Here is a 24328-nt window from a genome sequence, read left to right on the forward strand (position 1 = left end):
CAAAAAGTAAAGTTTATAATGTTTAGGAATAACAGCGTTAAGGTATAAACACTTGCTGTATACCACTACTAATTCAACCATAAAACTTGAAGTATAAACACTTACTCCATACCACTACAAATATTACTAATATGTGACGGGTAGGCTACAGGCTTTGTTCTGTCCAAAATGACACACTGTATACACGAATGCATTTTTTCCAGAATGAAATGTTAGTACTAAACCTTGAAACCACTGTCCTATAGAGCATTGTTTTGAGTCATAAGAGTTGTCATATGTCTTGCAAGAATTGCGTGCCATCTTGCATCCACTCTGATAGGTTTTTGCTAGTGCATATAGAGTTTTGACATCCAATGTGGCAGAATTTCACTAGTGCATATAGAGTTTTGACAAAAGCTTGATGGGAAAAGGTGTCTGGCCAACATTCAACAAACTTCCCAGGGCATGCAGCTGTGTTATCTTCTAAGGGTATCGAAGGTGTGCACATTTTTCCAATATTTTTTTCAACAATGCCGAGACTGTGCGGAAAAGTGTGCTGTGTTAACCCCAACACATTTCACTAACACTAACACAATGTAAAATGAGTGCTAAGTACACATCATAATTCATTTCTAACATGACCACAGGTGGGTTTTCGTTGTGTGTTGGCAAAGAAGGATAGGAGGCAATAAGGAAACGGGGCAATCAGGAGCCTGTGGCTGATATATAGCTGATAGCATTGTGGCAAAGGCCAAGATTACAAATGCCAATGACAAGTACTGTAAATTCCGAACTGCTTTAGTGCATGGTAGTGACTTTACTATCATGTTGAACTAGCTGATTAGTTCAAGCCGGTTTAGCAACTTGGAGCGCCAGAGTGTTATATGGATTAGCCTGTTGTGCCGTGGTTGCCTTATTAGATCACTTTTCCACGATAGCTTTTACGAGTGGAACTGCTTGTGGTTTAAAGGATACTCTTTTTGATGACTTTGAATCGAAAGCACTGTAATAGTGAGCTCTGGGCATTCTTAACTCAGTTACCACATGATTTGTAAACAGATGGGCTGCACCAAGGCTGCCCAGGATTTCAAATCCATTCATCACATGTTGATCTACTGCTTTAGAGAATGTTGTTTCTATAACCTTGTCACCTCTAATGCATTCCCTAATATATTGTGGTGGCCAATCTTGACTGGTCAAAATACCATTTTGTTTTAAGTGTAGTTTGGGCAAAAAGTGTTTCATTCTTTTTTGGTTGTTCACCCTTTAAATGTATTGTTTCCATATAGAGTTCATTGTTTTCCTAGATTTGTGCTGTGGAGGTAGTTTCCTCCATGCGCTTATGTGCGTGTATACTAATTAAAGGTATCTTATTGTGTTCCGAAAATACAGATATTTGTAAACCGGAATTGTTCTGTGAGAACCTCAATGCAGTCGCTTCTTTTCATGGATACTGGGATCAACCAGACATTTCAGTCTTTTTTCCATTGATACATTTCCGTGAAGTTGTCTGTTTCTTCTGTCCCTTTTTTATATCCTTTCGTGTATCTGCTGTGTTTTGGGTAATGTCCCCTGTGATTTTCTTTTCTGCGTGTGAGAAGAAGCATAGTCTTCATCTCTGTATCTATGAGGCTGAATAATGTCACTAAGGCCACATCCGGACTGAGAAATAACAATTCTATCTCTGCTTCTTCCACACAAAAAACCTAAAGCCCGATTGGACCCTTCACAGGGTCATGAGTTGTCTCTGCCCTGGGCTCTTTCTCAGTGAACATCTAGTGTCTCAAATCCAGTTATTACAGCTCTCCATTGGAGGAGTACATCCTGCAGACATGGCCATGGCTAATGCACTGTGTTTGCTGAGAGGCAATATGTGGCTAAGCAGCTCCCAACTGTATTAACCTTGTGGAATACCATAAAGCCACATCCAGTGTTTGGGAGAATTCTCATAAAAGTGCTAATTCCCTTTGCTGGATTTCGAGGACTTGATTTTTTTACCTGGAGAGAGTGTGAGCCTTTTTTCCCACTCTTCTCATGTATTTTGATGTGTGTTTTACTCTTGTGTTCTTTGATTATGGGGTTTTAGACAACTCCATAGGCATCATCTTTTCATGTGTGTTACACAGCACCCTCAGTGCAGTGACGCAGGGAAGCCTTTTTAGGCTCTCCCAAGTTTAAACACCTTCTCTGGGATAAACTACTGCTTCCTAGAGAATGTAAAGTTAAATTGACTTTACTAGTCTTTTTAAATTCCCAGACCCAGCACACACAATCTTCCAATAAAGTGCTGGAGGGTTTACCTAGTATCCCATGTGTCTAGAAACTCACGTAGCAGTCAAATGCTATCCTTACCAATCGAAATGGCTGGTATTACAACAAACTACCATGATTTTTCCCAACCGCGACCACCGGTAGCTAGAAATCGTGGGAGCCATGTTTTTTAAGTTGGCGTCTGAGCCCCCTTTGTTTAAACAGGTCCCGGTCTTCTTTTCTCACCATTTCTTTTTGGAAAGGTCCTTCTAGAGTTTGTCTCTGCGCACCAAACCAGGTGTGGTCCCTTTGTTCCTACACCTTTGGCGGGCTTCAGGACTGAAGACCGCCTCAGGTGCTCGAGTGTCTGGGGTGGGCAGGAAGTGAAGGAGGTGCCCGAAACCCCCTGTGCTTAGTCTCCTAGGAGACCCAAATGCACTCTGGTGTGATTGGCTGGCTTACTGTCCGGCAACGACAGCCACCCTGCTGGGTGAGTGGCAGCTAGGCTGGAATGAATGGGAGAAAACTGGTTAAAAGGCGAGTCTCTTGGGTTGGAAGGCAGAGTCGACCACTGGAACGAAAGAACCAAAGACGAGCTGGAAGAAGACGGCTGCTGCAACTCCAGGACCATTGGTTTGCCTGGTGAAGCCCTGCTGCAGGTCCGAATTGCCAAGTTCATCTCAACAGAGAAGCCCTTCAAGGATGACTTCTCCCTTCGAGTTGGTGGGACCAATCAACTCATAAGCTACCTGGACACCATTCTCAGAGCTGGTTGTATTTTCCTCAGAGTGCTGCAGGAAAACGGATAACCAGGGAGAAGGACACCAGTTTGTGTGCTTGACGACAGCTACCAGAATCAAAGATTTGCCAGTTTGCCAGCTTTGTGACCAGTCCCCGTGCAGTGCAGGAGTCCCCCGATGTCCTCCCTCTTGGCCCCACGACTGAGGCTCAGGAACAGCGAGATCTGCAGGAACTGCCAGGAACAGAAGTCTTCAGCTGCATCTTTTTCTTCAATACAAGGTACTGTGAAAACCCGAACGAGAGAATTTACCTCTCACTGCAAAAGTGCTTGAAACTTTGGCAACTTGCAGGCCTAGTCAGCTTATGACCCGACATATGAATCTTTCTTCTATGAACTACTTCTGAGAACCGTGGCAAAGACTTTTCCATTTAACTACCAGAACCATTTTTACCTATCCAAGACTCTAGTCCATTGACTTAAGCTTACCTATTGCATTGAATCAACTCCTCTGGTGAACTCAACTATTTGCACTGTTTATAAGTAACTCTAATATTCGTTTTGTTACCTTATGCCTTTTTGCTCCTACTTCAAATGCTCTGAATGGCATTTTGTTCCTCCTTCAAAGTAGTTTAAATGTCACAGAACTGGATAGTGTGAAGTACTGTAGTATATTGTTGTGTGATATTGATTGCCTCCTTTTAGTGAATGTTTTCTAACTGACTGTGTAATAAAGAAATGAAGAAGTGTTTTACCAAGAAACCTTGAGTATAAGTGTCTATCTGAATACTTGTGATTGTAGACCTCTGTGTAACGCCATTACAAGCTCACATTCCCTCTTGAGATAAGCCTGGCTGCTCAGCTCTCTACCAAAAACTGTGTGGTACAGACTTATTCCAAAGGTTGGTTTTGCTTACACCTGTAGTCATATTTGTGTGTAGTGGTCCCAGAGGGTACTGCATGCAAACTTTGCCTAACATCCAGATGCTTGGTTGGTCCTGTGACTAACATTTTCTTGAGTGTTTCAAAGTGTAGTGAGCCCACATGCCCGAGTGGTGTTATATCCTACTTCTGGTGCACCTCTTAAAGCAGCTAGTTCTATCGACTGAGCATGGGTAGTATCAACGTGCTTTCTTTAGACAACAAATTGTGTCTAATATAAATGGTCAGCAGTTAGGTCGAGGTGAACTCCTATTAGGGATTCCAACAGCAAACCACTCACATTAAGTGAACTATGTCTGGAAGGAGTAGCACAATATGTGAATACATCCAGGTACTAACTTCTGCATCTATCCTTTTTAGGGCCAACTCAGGATATCTTTATTATTATTATTGTTCTTTTATAACGAGCTAAATACCGTAGGCCAGTTTCTAAGGGATGTGAACCTGTGTTGCTTTGTGTTGTCTTGCTTCCAAGACACATGTGTTGCCCCTGATCTGTGTTATGCGTTATGTGTAGGTTTGGAAATGTGTCATCTTCCTGTCAAAGGGTTTTCCCAGGTACAGTGGTCGCAGAATTCTCGTCATAATGGGCATACCATCCCCAGAATGCCAGGACAACAGAGGCTTTACTAGGGAGGGCTTGGGGAGATATAGCCCTGGGTCCTTTGGTTGTAGCCCCGGATAGAATCTCATGGTCTACAACCAAAAGGCTAGCTAGCCCTGAGTCCCGATAGTTCTGAAATTAGCGTAGCATCAGATCTTTTCCAGACCTAGCAACACCCCTGCAGGACAAGTTCTTCTATGTGTGTGTGAGTTTTATTTTATTCTGGTAATTGCGTATTAGGATTATCTACTGGCCATTTACAGTATGTTGCACAAATGTACTAAAAAAAACAACAGAATTCGCCCAGGATAATATGGAGAGGTATATGTTTAGCTTATAAAGAGATAATAAGAGACCAAAAAAGACGTCCAAACATTTAATTTTCATTATGCAATATACATTTAATTTAAAAAAAAAACATTTATCTACAATGATTTGTGCATGTGGTCATTTTAACACCACAAATTACATCTCATATGAAAACAAACATGTTTCAAATTCTGGAAAATACCATCTTTCTTATACTACAAAGCATGAATTCCCAACTGTTTGAAACATTAATGTTGACCTTCCAGATTTAACTTATTGTTAGATAGTAGTAGTAAATAGTGTTTATTCAGAATATAAAAATTGCATAAAAAAAGAACACCATTCCATATAACAGTAAAACAAATAGAAACAAACTCAATAAGTTTTTGTTTATTATTAATATGGGCCGGACAGGGCCGGCCAGGCGTTTGTGTCACTAAATCTGATGCCTAGGTAATCAAACGCATACACGCGTACACGTTTTTCAAGTGTACCTTCTCCGCTGAGTTAGCCGGGTTTAAAAATCATTAAAATCATTAAAACTGGCTTGGAGCTATTCGTTGTCATGCTCCTGGACTTCATGAATTCTACGTAAGTGTTTACAAGTGCTTGTAAGGCTTTAGCTGTCATGCCCAGGAGTACCACATCATCTACATACACTAGGCAGGGTGTTGTGTGAACTAGGAAGGATGGGACATAAGGAGGGTTGCTTTACATTTTTTCTCCAGGCCCTCAAAATAAAGGTTGAATAGTAGGGGGGACAAAATACAAAATGGAGGTCAGCCCACTATTATTTAGAGACAGGGGCCCATAGGGCCAGGAGAACAACACAAAAAAGAAAAGTCCACAACGTTGAATTACTAGATGTTCATTTTTCTTTTCAGTGAAACGTCAAACACTGCATAATTTTGAGCAACACAATTTTAATCAAGAAGCTATGTATAAAATCTAAATATCACATAAATACCAAACACATATACAATTTGGTGTTACATTGAAAAAAACGTAACAAATGTAATTTTTCTTCCCCCTGTCCACAAGATATATTGTTTAGCTAGTAAGATGTACTGCAAACATCCAAAATGTGTACGACCAAACACTCATTCATACTAACACATGCTAACACAAAAACACACATAGAGGACAAAAAGTTGTAAAATAACCATTACAAAAGCAAAAGCAAGAAAGCTCAATTGGGGGCTGAATAATCTGGTCAGCTCCCCTTATCTGTTATACAAATACAGCAGGCGGCTGCCAATAATGAACACTTCACACCATTTATCTGTAAAACATGGCGACTAAGAGAGTTTAATACCTACATCTCAGTCATTTATAACAAAGAGACCAAAAGCAGTTAGAGAATATTAATCACAAAGAACTCATCGAATTATGCCAACTCGAGTTTTGGACGTCGCTGTACCAATAGAAGTTGTGGACACATAAGGCCTTCATCAGGGCAAGAAGATGGGAGCATGGAGGGTAAGATATAAAACGCAATGTGAGAAGCAATGTATGTGCCATAGAAATTGAATTAAAAAAGGAAGAAAGTGGAATGATATATAAGGATGCATCAGTTGATGTTCGATTTTGGTTGTCAATCCAACATGAATGCCTGATTTTGCAAGCTAAAGACAACCAATGTGCCAGGTACTGCACTCACCTGGGTCCCCCTACGACCGGCCGCCCACCAACAGTTCCAGATGTCGGGAAATCCTAACAGACAGACAGACAAATCCATCCACCCGTTGTGTTGATTCAAGCTGGGTGATTGGCAGATGGAGGGACTAACATTCTACCTAAGTGGTTCGTGGATAAAGGAAAAACGTGGATGCTGCCTTGTGACTCGTGCATCCACATGCATTGAAGGGAGGAACCATTTTCACTGTGCGCTAGTGTGGGTGCCACTCACAGCGGCCTTACCTAGCAATGATTCTGGTCCTTCACGGGACTGGGGGCACAACCTGCAGAGCGTGGTATGGCACACTGTACACATTGGTACCATTGGCGTGTATGGGCTGCCTGCGTGTGCCAAGCATGTCAGACACCTGGAAGTAAGAATACAACAAGAACTGGATAAATCAACCATTTAGCCACAGGCCCATGATGGAGTCCCTTGCAGTCACACAATGGTGACACAGTGACTAAGGTGGTTTACCTCAAGACATGGGCCTCATTACGAGTTTGGAGGCAGCCGTGCCTCCAAACTCGGGTCCGGGCCTGGGTTCCTTGAATGAGGAATTACCGGGCCATTCCAACCTTGGAGGACTCGCTATTTCCTCATTCAATGTACCTATCCCCATTCCCATTCGAGCCCCAATAGGGCTCAATGGGGAGGGAGCTAACAACAGGCCCGTTAATAACGTGCCCGTTGTTTACTCCCTGGTCCCATCGCGGGACCCACAAAGGACGTCTGGTCTGACCAGACGTCCAGAGCGGGTCCTGCAAGGGAACCTCGTAATAGGGCAGAATGGGTTTAACGGCACCGGCACCTTTACCAGCGCCGTTAAACCCATTCCGCCAGGATGGTAATGAGGCCCATATATAGTTGGATTCAGAAAGGAGGAGGCACTGGGACCTCATGGGAGATACTCGCCGGCGCAATCGCGGGGTACACATGTAGTGAGGCACACAGTCTTGGCTTTACCTGTCAGGGACCATATCGGAGATCTGAAATTCATTAGCGTCTGGATCATCATTGGCCCGGGATGTTTGCCAACTCTATAAATCTTGTTTCCTCACAGTCTAACGCATGTGCGTACGTATCGCTGCATTGTCCTAGCAACGGGCAGCTCCTGCTGGCCTGGGGGTGTCACACAAAGAAACGAGTCCTAGCCAACACAATTCACATCATAGGACAAAAGGTAATACAAATTCAGCACAGAACAAATCAACAATCACGGGCAAAAACAATTTTAATAGCAAGCAAATATTTAATAATGATAGACACACATTTGAAAGGCAGAAACAATTGGTTTTGCACACCACAAACACCTAACCCACTAGCACATGACCAATTCCCCAAGCATACATCCGCAATCAAACCCCCCAATGGGTCAACCACATTCACACTTTATCCTCACACAAAAAATGAATAAACATAACATAAATCCATAAATAGGAGCGGGTGGTTCAACCAGTTCCCACCCAGAACCGATTTTACTATTACCATGTTCCACTACTCTGTACAACGTGGAAATGATATTTTAATACCTACATAAAGTTAATTTTAATACAAAAACATTTTTTAAATGCATCTATTTATACAGCATGCAATCAACAATTGCCAATTTAAGTTTTGGCTGTGGTGGGCAACTAATAAATGAATACGACCCAACCTTCTTCAGGGCACATAACCATCGTGTGGGTTAGATGTATCATATTCCTCCGTCCCTGGTCACCCGCAAGACAATGGTGCGGGCTCCAATGTTGTGGAGAAAAAATTAAAATTAACCAACTTAGGTGAAGCCCGTCCCAGAGGGACTCTATTGTTCATGGCAAATGCCTAGTGTCAACCTTGTGTTACTGTTCAAGCCGCAATATGTGAGGGGCAGGTGCTCCCAACTCCATGCCCCCAAGCCAAGCCAAGAGGGAAGTATTCTTCCTCAGGGTTACACCTAGAAGAAGGGTACATCCATCCCTAATGTCTCCATATGTTACATGCAAGATGCTGGGTCAGTTAGCCAGTGTGTATGTAGCTTGCATGTATTTCTAATATATCAGAGGTGGAATTATTAAATGTGAGAAGACCACATCCAGCTATTAAGGAGCACCCAATCCGTGGTGCACACCTAAATCGTTGTGCAAACCTAAACTAAAAGTTATTTTCTCTTAACGTTGTTCTCTAATTCTGACCGCCCAGTGTGCCAGGTACCAGCCAAATAAAAGACCAAATTGCTCAACGGCTATACACCTTTACTCTGCAAAACCGTAAAGAGACTGCATCATATATCCGCCAGCCACTGGCCACAATGCAGAGCAAATTCGTATAAATGTGTGCCCTTATGGCTCTTAGCATAACAAAGCAATGTATTGAAATACATACACCTACTCACCATTTAGCCATTGGCTATGGATACACTGTATCTCTTCTTCTTAGATAAACGCAGCAGGGACAGCTGTGGTTCCATCGGATAACCGGCTCATTACCATGGACACCTAGTCAAAACAAGCATCACCTGACCCAGGCAGATTGGCATACAGTGGGGCATGCCTGCATGTGGAAGTCTCCTACATTGGCTCGAGACTGCAGGGCGTGCTTCCCTGGCGGCCATCTTGAGAGGGTGTTTGAATAGTGTGTGTCTCTGGCTGCTGCGTGGGCTGGAGGAGCCCCTTGGTAGCCATGTAACACGTGCGGCATATTAATCATGGGACTGCAAAGGTTTATGGACCCATAATGCAAATTGTCCTCTGTGTTACAGGGGATCTGACCCAGGATGTGTCTCTAACCTGCATAAGTAATAAGGGCTGACCATTGGATCCCATCGCTCAGGCCATTGATGTGGGTCTTTAAATGGTGGATCCAAGTCTGCTCCAATTTTAGGAGTTTGGCAGGGTTCGGAAAACCATATAAATCAGGTTTTAGTCGATCTATCACTGTCCATGTAATATCATCTGGTCTATGGTTATGTTCCTGGAGGTGTTGTACTAGGGGGCCATTGACTGTGTTATTTCTGATCGTGCTGCAATGTTCCCCAATGCAAATGGAAATCTTTCTCATGGGCATGCCAACATATAGTAATTCAGATGGACATGAGATCACATAAATCACATTCTTGGAGTTGCAGTTGGTAAACTGTCGTAAAGTATGGTTAGCAAGTTGGTGTACGAAAAGAGTAGTTTTCGTAGTGAAGGCGCGTACTGTGCAGTTGCCACATGGGTGGTGCCCTGATACCCCAATGTGCAACACTTGTCCCTCTGAGGTTAGGGTATCTTGTATTGCACCATCCCTGTTTCGAAATCTTGAGGGGACCAATTTGTCCCTGAAGTTGGGGCTCCACTTGAGTGCAAACAGTGGCATTTGTGTGGTGCATCCTGTCGACGTCACCAGGTGCCACTATTTCTTAATGAATTCGCGTATTTGATTGGTTTGAGGTGAAAAAGTGGTCACATAAATAACTCTGTCTGTGGGTTCCACGCGCTCTTTTGGAGCCAAAAGGGCATTGCGGTTGGTAAACCGAGCCCTTTTTGCTGCGCGTTTCACTATCTTATGAGGATACATACCCATGCTATCCCAAACTCTGTGCCAGATTTTGAGTCTGGTCCTTGAAATCACCCAAATGTGTGCAAGTCCTTCTTAATCTGTGAAATTTCCCATAGGGGAGGCTGTCATGTAGTGCCCTTGGGTGCTAGCTGTCATGGAGTAGCAGAGTGTTACTGTCCATGGTTTTTTGGAACAGGTTTGTGTAGAGCACCCCTTCCCTGTGATTTATTTTCAAATCCAAGGATGGTATTTGGTGCCTACTATAATTACTCGTGAAAACCGGATGCGGATGGCACTGATTGAGACAGCTTACAAATTCCAACAACCCTTCTTCCTGTCCCACCCAGATGAAGATAATGCCATCTATATAACGATGTCAGTGGGTTATAGATGTTACAAAAGACATGTAGCTCCTCGAAATCGGCCATGAAGATGTTTAAGAAATTTGGCACAAATGAAGCACCCATGGCAGCGCCTTGCTTTTGGAGGAACAGGGTGGTGTTGAAAACAAAGAAGATGTTGCACAGGGCAAATTCAAGTTAGGCAATAATGAACGTAGTTGTAATTATTTGTGGCAAAGGTCTGGTATCCAATCTTTTCCGCATTACCCTAAGTGCTTTTCAGAATGTTGGTATACAGTGCCGCAATATCAAGGGTTACCAAGATATTGTTGTTGGAGTCAAAAGGCATTTCTTCAAAAGTATTGATGACAGATGTTGAATCTCTCAGCTATGACCTGGTCTTGATCGCCACTGGTTGCAAAAATGCATCTATATACTGGGCAATTGGTTCCAGGATGGAGCCCCAAAGTGACGCAATCGGTCTTCTCCCCGAGGGTTGGTAACAGATTTATGCATTTTTGGAAGTGCGTATATTGTTGGGGACTTGCAATCAGTGGGGGTTAGAAATTCTACGTTCTTTCTTGTGAGAAACCCCTCTGCTAGGCCTTTGACGTTTCAATGAAATTAAGAATGAACATCTGATAATTAATTCAACTTTGTGAAAATGGTCAGGGGTCTTTTCCTTTTTGCGTTGAATAGTAGGGGGACCATAACACATGGCCGACCCCTCTACTGATCTTACATGTACCTGTGCGTTCACCAGTCTTCCCATATGTGATACAAGCCTTAGTATTAAAATATAGCTGCATGAAGATGCTCAAGAGACACATGCCCATGTTCAAATCATGAAGGACTGACAATAGTAGAGGTCTGTTCACCCATGGATTTAGGAAAACCTGACTGCGACTGATTTTAGCGTTCTATGTATATACAACACACATCACTAAGGGCAATGGGTCCATAGCAGGAGGGGTCAGTGAGGTTACAATTTTTTTACACTAGAAACATTTTGACAGTGACCACCTTGGTGGAAGTACTCTAGTTGAGAGGATAGCCTGGAATAAGTTAAACAACAGGGGAGCCCAGTTGTCAGCTGAGAGTTTCTACAGATCACATGGGACTCCATCTGGTCCAGGAGCCTTGGGGGAAAGAAGACTAACAAAAGCCTTCCTTACCTCTGATAGAGTAATACTTTCAGCCAGAAAATTAGATGAGTGAAAGGACATTAGTTCTCTAGTTTCCATCCCTGCACTGGAGCATCCATACACCTTAGTACAATGGTTCAACCATTGTTCTCCAGTAATATTACCATCCATTAAATATGTACTGAACTGATATTCGGGCTCCAAGCCGCTAGACTCCAAACCCTCCCCCAACTGGCTTCAAAAATGTGACCTCCTTTGCATGCAGGCAATCTGTACTTGTTCTTGGGGATTGTGTTGCTAGGGAAACAGTACAGCTAAAGCAAAACCCAGAAAGGAAGATCCAAACTTCTCATCACAGCCAGGAATTTGAAGCAGCACTATTTAGATATGCATCCCAAAAATTAATGCATCTCAAAATACGGAGTATAACAAATCCTTATCTTTCGCCCTCATAGACTGAGAATGTGTCTCACTATATTGTATCACGTGTTGTTTATCTAGAGCATTCCATTTCAAAAGACTATCTGGTTTTGCATTTAAAATTTAAAATATATCTCAAATAATGTGCCTAAAAATAAATACTTCGAAAAACAATCACAGATTTTTACTGTCAATTGGCCTTTTACACATTTGAAAAACATTTACAATGCAAAACACTGGACTTGAGATTTATCAGCAAAAAACGTCCCATCCTAAGAATAGGGACTTTCATGAAAATAGCATTTCTCAGGGGGTGCCCGGGCCGCGGAACACCCGCGTACTCGGTGCCTCTGGCAGAAGGTAGGGCGTGATATTGTAAAGTTATGTGATGGTCGGACGGGAAGTCAGGCAGTGCTGCTGCCTGGCACACCACGAGCATGGGGCAGCCGGCAGGAAGAAGGCTCTCCATTTCCCATGAAGCGCAGTTTCTATGGCTTGCTGTGGGTTGCATGGACAGTGTGCGCCAAGGAGGATCATTTCAACGTGGAGGTAAAGGCGAAGTTCGTGTTCGTGCTTTCTATTGTGCTTTTATTTTCCCAATCCCTTTCCTTCCCCACAGACCCTTTGTTGTCCCAGACATTGCTTCCCCCTCCCCCAAACCCTTTTCTCGTTTTGAGCAGCTATTTCACAGGCTCAGCCCGCGTTGGGCCCCTAGAGCCAGGCCAGACCCCCCAGGCTCAGCCCTGGCTTGGCCCTACCCTAGAGTTCCCTGGCTCCCCGAGCTCTAGCATTCACTCAGTCTATTTCTGGATGACAGGCTGCAAGCTCTATCTTCCAGTCAGGTTGGCTAACTAGTGATTCCAGAGGTTTGAGATCAATATGGATGTCCAGGTACTCCAGGATGTCTCTGAAAAGAACATTGTGTATGTCTATTATACCCCCAATTCGAGATTTCCTATTTTTTCTGCTCTATAGGTACACATTTGTAGTCAATAATGGGTCTGCCTCCTTTTTATCCTGGATTTATGTAGGTATCATTTGTCTAGGATTCGCACTTTCAAAAATGTCAGCACTGCCCAGTAGGAGGGGTGTTCAGAGCCTGTCTGTTTATAGCAATGTAATGGTGTGGGTGTACATGGTTTGGGATTTTCATATTCCAGTGACCTAATTGAAAAAAATGAAAAGAAAATTGGGAGACTGCTCTATGGTAAGCTGTGTCACTATAAACTTTGGTCCTGAGTAAAACTGCATTCCAAAATGTGATATTACAGGTATCAAAATCTGACAGGGCTTGTACAAACACCCCTTCTATGTACATATTCATGTGGATATCGGTTATCTGCACATTGATGCTAAAAAGCCACTTTTCAGCACAAATCATGAATTTGAGAGGAATATTTTCTAATTTAATTGTTCTATTGATCCCAGTTATGCAAATTTTGATACCTTATATTGGTAAAGAACATATGTTTATTATCAGGAAACAATGCACAAAACAAGCGGGTCCTGTGAGTCCCTCTGTCGGATACTAGTCCCGGTTTACGAGGGCCTTACTCATCTGTTGGGAGGAGCTGTGCCTCTCTAAGAATAGTGAGCAAGGGGTCCACGTCTGGATTCCCCCATTAACTTAGAGTGAGACCCAAAGTTTCTTAAATTATTCAAAAACGAAGGTCCAAACAGGCTGAAACATGTATCTGGGGTTGCTTTTGGTAATCTTGTTCAGAGGATATTTGCCTAGCATTTCGGTACTGGACTACCCCAGGGCAGGACAAAGACTGATATGTTTTGGATATTTCTCTTCTGTGAAAGATAGCGAGCTAAAGTATCTTGGTAAGGCATGCATAACTGGGACTAATGTCCATCAGATGGACTTCCCAGGACCCCCCCCCCTTCTTTTTGCATATATCAGGAAACAACCAGCTAATAAGCTGATGGAACAATTCTAATCAATAATCACCATAGTTACTATAACTTTGTTAATGGCCTTCAAATGCTCCTCATTACGACCCTGGCGGTAGAGTAATAATGGAGCCGGTAGTGCTGCCAGCGCCGTTATCACTCTACCACCACATTACAAGTTCTGCTCGCAGGGACGCCCTGTACACCTGGTCAGACCAGACGTGCAGCGCGGAACCTGCTGTTGTTAGCATCAAACTGGGCCTGCAAAGGTCAGAATGGCCCGGTGATTCCCATTTTTCGGGACCAGGACCCGAGTTTGGGGGTAGCCATGCCGGTAAAAACGACATTATCTTTATCAAACATTTTCAAAAGTGTTTTTGATGTTTTCGTAACTTTTATTGAGTCTTGGATGTCACTGCCAACAAAATTACACCTGAAATATATGTCATATTACAACAGAAACAATTTCTAATGTGTTTTCCCCATGATTGGTGACAAAGAGCTGTCATCGGAACAATAGGAGCTCCCTTTTTCTTTACAAGAAGGTTCTTCTGAACACACTGAGAAGAGCCCCCACCACCAATCAATGACTCGTCAGAATTCTCTGCTTCATTCCACGCCTCACTGCTGGAACTGCATGATTCATTTTAACCACATTTAGTAGAATGTGATTTTACTGTTAGCATACACTATGGGTGACCAGCATGTACCTGTACCTTTTTCCACATTAGAGGCAAGCAGATTCCTTATGTGACATGCATACTTTTAGAACATTTTAGTCGTGTCATTTTGATTGCACCATCATATTGTGTATTTTAGAGTAACCTGGGCCGTTTTTAGAATTTAAGACATTACCACATTGATATTAGAAAATCTTCTAGATTTAAACTTTTAGCATCTGCTGTGATTTTCATACTTTTAGCATGCATGTTTCGAGTGTTTTTGAACCCGTTTTCAATTGATTTCTGAAACTTTGTTCTCCGGCACTGTGGAACTACAACCCCCTTTGGTTTTGTAGTCCGGGAGAATATTTAGCTTCCAGTCAGGTGTGACAGCACAGGCGTGTCTTGGCCAAGCAAGTCTGCATATATAAAAGGATTTCTTGCCCTCGTGTTGGTTAGAACCTTTAGTCGTTTCATTTTGATTGCCCCATTATGTTGTGTATTTTAGCATAACCTGGTCCATTTTTAGAATGTAAGACATTGAGCCTCATTATGAGTGTGGCGGTCTGGTAACAATGGTGCCGGTAAACCTACGGGTTTGCACACTACGGGTTTGCTTGCCGGAGCCACTTTGCCTGACAGGGCAGACCCTGCTGGACACAGCGGCCACGGGAAGCAAGCCGGTACGAAGCTTTGTTTGCCAGCACTCTGGAACTACAAGCCCCTTTGGTTTTGCAGTCCGGGTGAATATTTAGTTTCCAGTCAGGCGCATCAGCGCCAGCACGTCTGGGCCAAGCAAGTCTGCGCAAGTCTGTGCTTACACGCTTGTTGGCCTCCTTCCGTTGATAGTGTCGATTCTGAAGATCATCTATTGTTCCCTGTCATCTACACTTCTTTACTACTGCAGTGTCAAGGTAACTCACCTAGTCTGGAGGTTCAGAGTCAAACTAGGCAACAAATCAAAAAAATGAATATTTGTATAATAAATATATAACAGCGATTTGGCCAAGAATATTATGCAAACCATACCTAATACCGTTGTTTGGGATGAAAGCCTGGATAGCTGTTTTGGAGCGAATATTTTATTGCAACAAAAACCTCTATTTAATGCTATAGATGAAACTAACATCTTGATCCCGCTTTCTGCTATAACCTTAACGCGAAAAGAAGATTTATCCGAGCCCCTTCCCTTTTTCAAAGCATTTACGGAACTAGGATCTGCCCCTCCAATGCACATACATGTAGGAAATGGAAGCACTGACTCTTTAACAACCTAAACCTCGAATGGTCCCTCTTTAAAAATAGCACTTTTAAATACCCGTTCTTTGGGAAAATATGCTATCGATATATTCAAGAACATATACTGGACAAAAAGATTGATATCATGGCGATCACCGAGACGTGGCTTAAGGACTTGAGTGGACCAGTTATTGATTTAGCAACTCCTAAAGGCTACACTTTCTTTGGGGAAAATAGAGATCTCGGGGTTGGAGGGGGGGTGGCGATTATTGCTAGAGAGGTTCTCAATCTCTTTAGATCTCCTGTAAAATGTGAGGGTTGTGAGATGTTGCATCTTAAAATCATCTTGTCACCAGTACACTGTATAGTTTTGATCAATCGCGCACCTAAAGAGATGCCCAATTTCAATGAGGATCTTATGAGCTCCCTAGCATGCCTTAATACAATCAATTAATTCACCTTATTGATGGGGGATTTTAACCGATGGAGAGGCAATGAGATGGATAAGGAAGTGTTGTGCCTGGAACAAAGCTTAAGAAATAATGACATTATAGTCCAAAATAGGGCCCCGACGCATGTCAAAGGAAACGTTTGGGACTGGGTAGCATGACATCGACTACAGATCAGTCCCATCATTACTGAGCCCTGTATTTGGCCTGATCATTTTATTTTTCATTTTGATGTTACTGTGCAGAAAAACAGGCTCTGCAAAGTAAAACAATCAGAAGCATTACTAGTAGAAATGTTAAGAAAATAAAAATACAAGACTTAGATAAATGCCTGCAGGACATTATGCTCAAAACCTCTGATCTAGATCCTCCTCACCTACTAGCGGCAACCTATTTTGAAGATCAAGAGACTATGCTAAACGTTATTGCCCCAATGAAGACTAAGTTGGTATGGGATAAATACAATCATCGTAAGTGGTTCTCTCATGAACTTACTAAGCTTAAACAGGAAAAGCGGAAGGCTGAATGCTGTTGTATGATCAAAAACAAAAAAGAACTTAGTAAGGCTACCTGGAAAGCTATCGAGAAACAATATAAGAAGGAAATATATGAGGCAAAAAAAAACTATTTTCATGGTGAAATTGAGAATTCTGGGAATGATACAAAAACACTTTTTGAATTCCTGAAAAGCTGGAAGCCCCTAATTTTAAATCCAATGTGCTCTCCCCTACTACAGAGGATTGTATACATATGCAGCAATCATTTGCTAGTGAAATAGCTAAATCTAATGAACAAATTATTCAAAAAATTGAGTCTAATATGCTAGTGGATGAAATGCTAGAAACCATGATGGTGGATGGTCCCTTGGTTAGCTTTTCCCCTATTCTCATTTCGGACATGGAAAAGATTTTAAAGAAAATTCATCATACGTCATGTCCCAGGGATGTTATTGCGTCAAGAGTCATTTTAGAGAATTTTACACTTTTTGCACCTTTTTTAACACGCTTCAAAAAACTCTGCCTTTTATCACAAGAAAATTCCAGACTGTGTGAAAAATGTAGCAGTTACTCCTCTTCCGGAAAAAGCAGGATTGGACCCAAAAGACACAAATAATTTTAGGCCAATTACCAATGTACCATTCCTTTTAAAAATTATTGATAAAATTATCACAATGCCTTTACATGCTTACCTGGACCAGGCAAACATACTGCATCCTAGACAGTCTGGTTTTAGGTCTAACCATGGTTTGTTTTGAAAGTGCATTGTTGGATCTACAGACCCAGATATTGGACATTGTAGAAGAGAGTAGAGCACGGCTGTTGATGTTGGTGGATCTTTCAGTGGCTTTTGACCTCCTTGATCACACTAAACTTCTGGTTGTATTATCGTCAGCTGGACGATGCTCTCCAGAATCCATTAAATGGATTGAGGGGTTTCTTTCCAATAGAAAATCATGAATCTGTTGGCAGCCAGCCTTGTCAAATTATGTCATCTCGACTTGTGGGGTACCTCAAGGCACCTGCCTGTTGCCAGCTCTCTTTAACGTCTATGTTCGCCCTTGGGGTGGAATTTACGAATTGTGCTGACGGTACGCAGCTGATGTTTGTACTGAGTGACGATTAGGTGAAAGAATCCCAAAAAATTCAAGATATTTACAAGCTTGTGAAGGACTGAATGACCATTAATAAACTCTGTTTTAATGGTGCAAAAACTGAGTTGTTAATCTTTGGATCACCCTAGCCTAAGGAATCTGGACTCCCGTTTTGATAATTTCCTAGTGGACGGGCATCGTGTTGATGTCCAAAATAATGTTAAGACTTTGAGTATGATATTCGAGAGTTCACTCGGGGCAGATGCCCAGGTAAATAGTGTATTCAAGAAATCACAATATCATCTCAAATTGTTGCGACTTGTGAAGCCATTTGTGACCAGTAGAAACTGTGAGACATTAATCTGGACAATTATAATGCCTAGAATAGACTGTTGTGGAGCAATCCTGGACGCGGCTAGTAAAAAATAACATTCAAAAGCTTCAGGTACTCTCAAACCCACCAAGGACTCCCTATTTTCTCTTCCTGCTTATGCAGCAAAATACCTGTCATCGGAATTAACTCCTTTTGTGAACACATTTATCAATAAATCCCTGATGCAGGGGATAGTCCCTCAAAATCTAAAACACTCTATAATCACACCTTTATTGAAAAAACCTACCTTGGATCCGGAGATCCTGCAGAATTATCAACCCATTGCAGGTCTCCACTGGCCTGCAAAAATTCTTGAAAAGGTGGTCACTGGGCAGCTGCAGGAATTTGTGGAGCGAGATTTGTTATTGAATACCTTGCAATCGGGTTTCAGACCTAGATTTGGAACCGAGAATTCCCTTTTGTCCATCCAAGATGATCTATTAAAGTGAACCATCATATTCTCTTGGACCAACTACGAGGGGTACGAAGGGTTTCTAATCATGCAATCAGTTGGTTTAAATCATTCTTGACAGATCATCAACAGCAGGTGAGACTGGATGAGTTTCTTTCGGACTCCATTAAGATGAATTGTGGAGTCCCACATGGATCATCACTCTCTCCTTTACTGGATATGGGTCCACAGATGGAGATTTTAAGACAACACAGGATGCGTTTCCATTCCTATGCAGATTACACTCAAATATTCATCAGGACAAAGCATTTAGTAGACTTGAGCAGTGCTTAGATGATTTTAGTCATTGCATGTCTAATAATCAGCTTCAATTAAATGCAGCTTAAACTGAACTTCTTCTGTTTGGCCCAAGACACCTACTCAATGCTGCCAAGAAACGCCCTATTCTGACACTCCTAGAAACCAATCTAAAGTTTGTTTCTAAGGTTAAGAACTTGGGTTGTGTCTAGCAGGACAATCTTGGCAGTGAAGGCCAGGTTGGAGCCAAGGTTCAGGCGGTGTATTATGCTTTGAGACTCTTGTGGCCGGAACTTCCCTATATTCCCAATGAGGATCATGCTTCTGTGATGGGCGCACTGACAAATGCACATCCGGACTACTGCAATAGCCAGTTGATCGGCATTCCATCTAAACAAGTCCAGAGACTTCAAAAAGCCCAGAATGCAGCAATTAGAATGATCTTCAGGTTGGGCAAAACTGCCCATGTCTCAACCTCACATCACGCCTTGAACAGGCTAGCAGTGTAAGAACGCATTAGATTTAAGGTAGCTTGCCTCATCTTTAAATGCCTGAATGGGCTTGCTCCAGCATACTTGAAGGATAAGATCCAATGCTACAACCCTCAAGATGTCTACAATCTAGAGACTGTCTTCTTTTGTCCATTCCCCACTCAGTTTATACAAGAAGGGGAGACCGAAACATTCACAGTCTTTGGTCCAAAACTGTGGAATTCGATTCCCAAAAATTCAGGACCTTCAAATCCACATATCAGTAGTGCCTTGAAGACGTTCTTGTTTGGATAAGGTTATCTCATGGCTGTATTTTTATTTGCCTCCATTTATGGGCTTAGCTCTGCTTTACATGAATCCGTTGTTTCAACTGTGCTGCTATATGGTTTGGTCCATCATGTGCGCTATATAAATGTAAAATACAAATACAAAAAAATACAAATTAAGAGTATGCCGAGAAGAGAGCACATTACCTCAGCCAGGAGGGAACTGCTCTGGCTGCCAGTACGGTCAGAAATTCTCTTTAAAACCAATACTACAACCTATAAATGCTTGCATGGCTCTGCCCCAACTTATCTCAAGGCTAGTCTTAACCTTCAGAGCTCGGGACGAATGATCAGATCCACTGACTGACACCTTTCACTGTTCTGCCCCAGGGTGAAGAGAGAAAGAGGGAAGGGACGTTCCTTCCCTGTACAGGCATGGAATGGACTTCCAGCGGACTTGCGCAAAGAGAAATGTCTCCTTACTTTTTGGAAGAGATTGAAGACTTTCTTATTCAATTGAAAACCCATTTAGGGAAAGTCCCACCTACTTTGTGTTGTTTGGCATGTTGTCGTTGAATGTGCGCCCTGATGCAGCACGTGATAAGCATATATATAAAGACCGAGTGAAACGGAAAATGGAACTTATGGATTGGATCACGACTACGGAAACAGCTAGCACCAACAAATTATTGACTCATCTCCCACCGACGTTCAACAAAGTTAAAACACCTCAGAACTACTGCATGAAATTTCCAAACAAACGTATGAGAGGCACTTTTCTGAAAGCAAGACTCAATTTGCTGATGACGCAGGAAATCTTGGCAATTCGCTCCCCGTCGATGGACAATAGTTGCCATCTGTGCAAAAACATATACCAGGTGGAAACACTGAAACATTTAGTGTTACGGGGCCCAAAGACACAACAGAATAGAGATATATATCTTCAATCTCGCTTGGAAGGGGCGGTAACGCTAGACGAAGATGCAGTCTGGAACAGGCTACTTTCGGCAGAGACAACAAGATGGACACTGACAATGGTGAAGTTAATAGAATTTGCCTTCAAAATGATAAACCACCTATCGATCGAGAGGTGACTGCATTATCAGATACACCGGAGAGGGCAGGCTCGCACACTTAGAGGGCCATTCTAGGTCAGACAAAACTCAGGCTAATACACACCAGTGAAGAGCGAGATGATTGAACACAACGAATCTGGAAGGCGACAAGATGAGACACATTGAAACACGCTTTGATCCGCAGATCATCAGGATTTGAAGACCCTTGTAAAAATCAAAAACATTTTGATTAAAATTCAAGAATAAAAATATATATATATATATATATATATATATATATATATATATATATATATATATATATATATATATATATATAGTCTTTCTCACCTCTAGCAGCACCTGGAAAGCTAGTAATTCAGTTCTTGCATGCTCCATTGTGTGTTCTGCACAAAATGCTGTCAGACAAATGGTCTTGCCAAATTGGATGGGATGCCAGACCTGTGTAGTTCCTTAGGTTGCTCAGAGAATTTACTTCAGGCAAACTCATTTTACAGATTTATTATTAAAATTAATATGTGTGCCATATAGTGTGTTTGGGTCTCTATAGAGTGAGGAAATTAAGTACTTTCCACAAATATTCTAAGACTGGAGGTTATAATAGTAAATAATATTAGTCCTAAAATATGTTGGGGAAGGCTTTAGGGGTGCAGGAAAAAGAATTGTCTCCCTGGCAAGGTTATCACATAGAATCATGTAAGTAATAGAAAGCAAATGTTTGTGTAGAATACCATATCTACCACTGAGAATAATAAGCATGATTATAGACTAAACATCTCAACCTTGTTTACTGCACATTCCCAAATAGTCAATCACAATGAGTTAAAATATCAATTTAATAAAGCATTTAACCACAATTCAGTTAAATTCTCATTAAAGATACCAGTGGCCTAACATACTCATACGCTTAAGCGCTCATACCTGTCGCTGGCTTCTAAATAAAGGCACTTCTTTAGAGGAGATGAAAAAATTGAACAGATTAGCGTATATAAAGACATATGAAGAACAATTCACAGCGATTAGAACTTTGTGAATCAGTTGGAATAAGCTTGTAATACAGCCTGTGGAGATTGTTGAAAAAGACACAATCATCCAGCCATGAAATGATTAAATAAACAACCATGCAAGGAAATGCATGCAAGAAAACACATCATAAACTTTGATCGAAATCATCAGCTCAGAAGAATGGTTAAAAAAATATCCTACCCAGAACATGCAACTTGAACAAAATTGTTGAGAAATACTCCACTTTGAAACAGTAGTTAATTTCAATCATTAATGCTTTATTAGGCTGTCATGTTTCTTGGAACATTGTACCATCTCACTCCTTGACCCTGCATAGGCCAGCTTCATGATTGATTTGAAGACATTTTGTTTTAATTTTATTTAATATACACATAGCCACACTGACTTTGTATATGTCAATCATCAAGAATACATTAAACAATAAATACGATAAATAACAGAATTCATCAGGTACTTGCAACTAAAGCCAAATATAAGGTCAATATACAAGAGGGAAAATACAATCACAGTTTAATGGTAATACCTAAAAACAAGCAATTGATATATTCTGGTATCATCCTTCTAAAACAATCATAATTTTGATATACAATTTCACCATGAAATATATAAAAATTAATGTCATGACCTTCCATCCACATTTCCCACATAGTAGATATATCTGCTTCGTGATTAGTATTATTAAATGATTTAACATATCTATATCTAATAAGATTGAGGCTCTCACAGTGTATCAAGATATGCTCCACTGATTCATTGACATTATTGCCGCATAATTGACACAATCGCTTTTATATGACTATTGTGTAAAAAAAAACATGTAATCTTTGCAAAGGCATGTGCTCTTGTGGAATCATTTATGTATGCATACATCTAAAAACGGAAAAAAACACTTAGAATCCATGAAATCACTAATAGCAATGCTTATTTATTTCTTTTAAAAGAAGCATAGATAATGCCAACAGTTTGGGCTTTTCTGTCGTCATGGGAAAGGCACTTGCCAGGCACAGCGTAGTGGTATTAACTGGCCATTGATGGTAGCATGTGCAAAATGGTGCGGGTACGGGGGCATCTAATAACAGTGCTGGGAAAATGTATAATACTTCTACACAAGCCAAAACAAGACTTCAGTGAAGGACATGCAAAGTAATTATAGATAGAGTGTCTCACGGCAGATCTGATGAGACATTTTTATTAAACCAATAGAGGATTTTCAACTCCAATTAAGTAATTAATACTCAGTAGACTGCTTAAAACAAACACTGTCAGGCACTTCAAGCCCCAAGTTTGATGGTAAGGCTTGATTAAAGGGAGCTCAAAGAGTTCCCATGAAGAGGGGAGGGGCAAGAACTAGGTGTAAATGGCCATAGAGATTAGCATGGCTATGGACAGTAAATGGGTGGGCACATAACCAAACAACAGGTAGGGAGAGGCTGTGTCACACGTCGCATGCCATTTCTCCCTATCGGTGCTCTAATGCAATAGTTTCGGTTCTTAAGTGTCGCAAACGATACTTAATAGCCCAAACTAACAATTCATTAACTGTCACTGAGCTCTTAACACATTACTCAATTTTGGACCCACTGGTTAACTATGGCATAGGCTTTTGCATGTCCAATAAAACGTAGAAATATAGTTATGAGTCTATTTGTATTGTGCCCATTACAAATATGCCTAAACCAATATAGTCACGGTTTGCACTCTAAAGAGAGGACCATTGGCATATGTTTAGAGTAGCATTGCACATTTGAGGTGTATATGTATGCATTTTCTACCTACTGGAACAGTATAAAAAGTTTGCAATGCCATATTGTCCATAATAAAGTTAACAATGGTTAAAATGAGCACAAACAGTAGTGTGTGCTCCAATGTCACATCAAGGCTTCAAAAATTGACTTGGGAGAATAACAGAAGAAAAAAAAAAGGTGGCCGTACCTCGATTTCGAAGAGCATGAAAAATAAACATGCCATAGAATTCAGGGAGAGAAATGAAAGTGTATTTGGGAAAATGAGGTGCACTGACCAGTTATGAGGTTATTGCTGCAAGTGCATGGAGGGAAGGATCACACGTGAAAGTCTGGTCACTTGCAGGGCCGGGGCTTGTTGCTCGTATCCAGGGAGCTTCCCGCATCCAGATTCATTGTACGGTTCCCACTGATCTTCTTGCAGGACATGCTGGTGAATTTACCATCACTGCTGCCACCGGTCACCTCCATGAGCAACGCGCAGATCTATCCTACACCGCTGAATGGAGCTAACACCAAAAAAAAGGGCAAACGGTAAAACTTGCAGTGCTTCTGGTAACGTGAGCATGAATGGCTTGCCGAGATTCCGTAAGAAAATCACAAAAATGCAGGAAAAGCATGCAAGCGCCGACATATTTTCCAACCAGTAATATATAAATGCTGTAGAAAAAGTCAGGATTTTTCTTTAAAACAGTCTATGTTTTTCATCTAAACATGCAAATTGCAAACGGGTGGACAAATCCTTGATCAGCTTATTCACTTGGTCCAATAAATGTGGTAATCTCCTGAAAATGTATAATTTTATTTGGAAGAGGCATGATATATTTCCCATTCAAAGATAGCAGCTAGTTTTGGCTTGTTTCCAGAGAGCTTCCA

The 24328-nt window shown here is 41.6% G+C and overlaps 1 pseudogene; it reads left to right on the top strand.

Moving 5' to 3' along the window:
* Positions 1-24328, top strand: part of LOC138528083 (collagenase 3-like) — a 227972-nt pseudogene that overhangs the window by 185642 nt on the left and 18002 nt on the right.

The sequence above is a fragment of the Ambystoma mexicanum genome, chromosome 7q (genome assembly GCF_040938575.1).
Source record: "Ambystoma mexicanum isolate Mex_15411 chromosome 7q, UKY_AmexF1_1, whole genome shotgun sequence".
NCBI classification, from domain to species: domain Eukaryota; kingdom Metazoa; phylum Chordata; class Amphibia; order Caudata; family Ambystomatidae; genus Ambystoma; species Ambystoma mexicanum.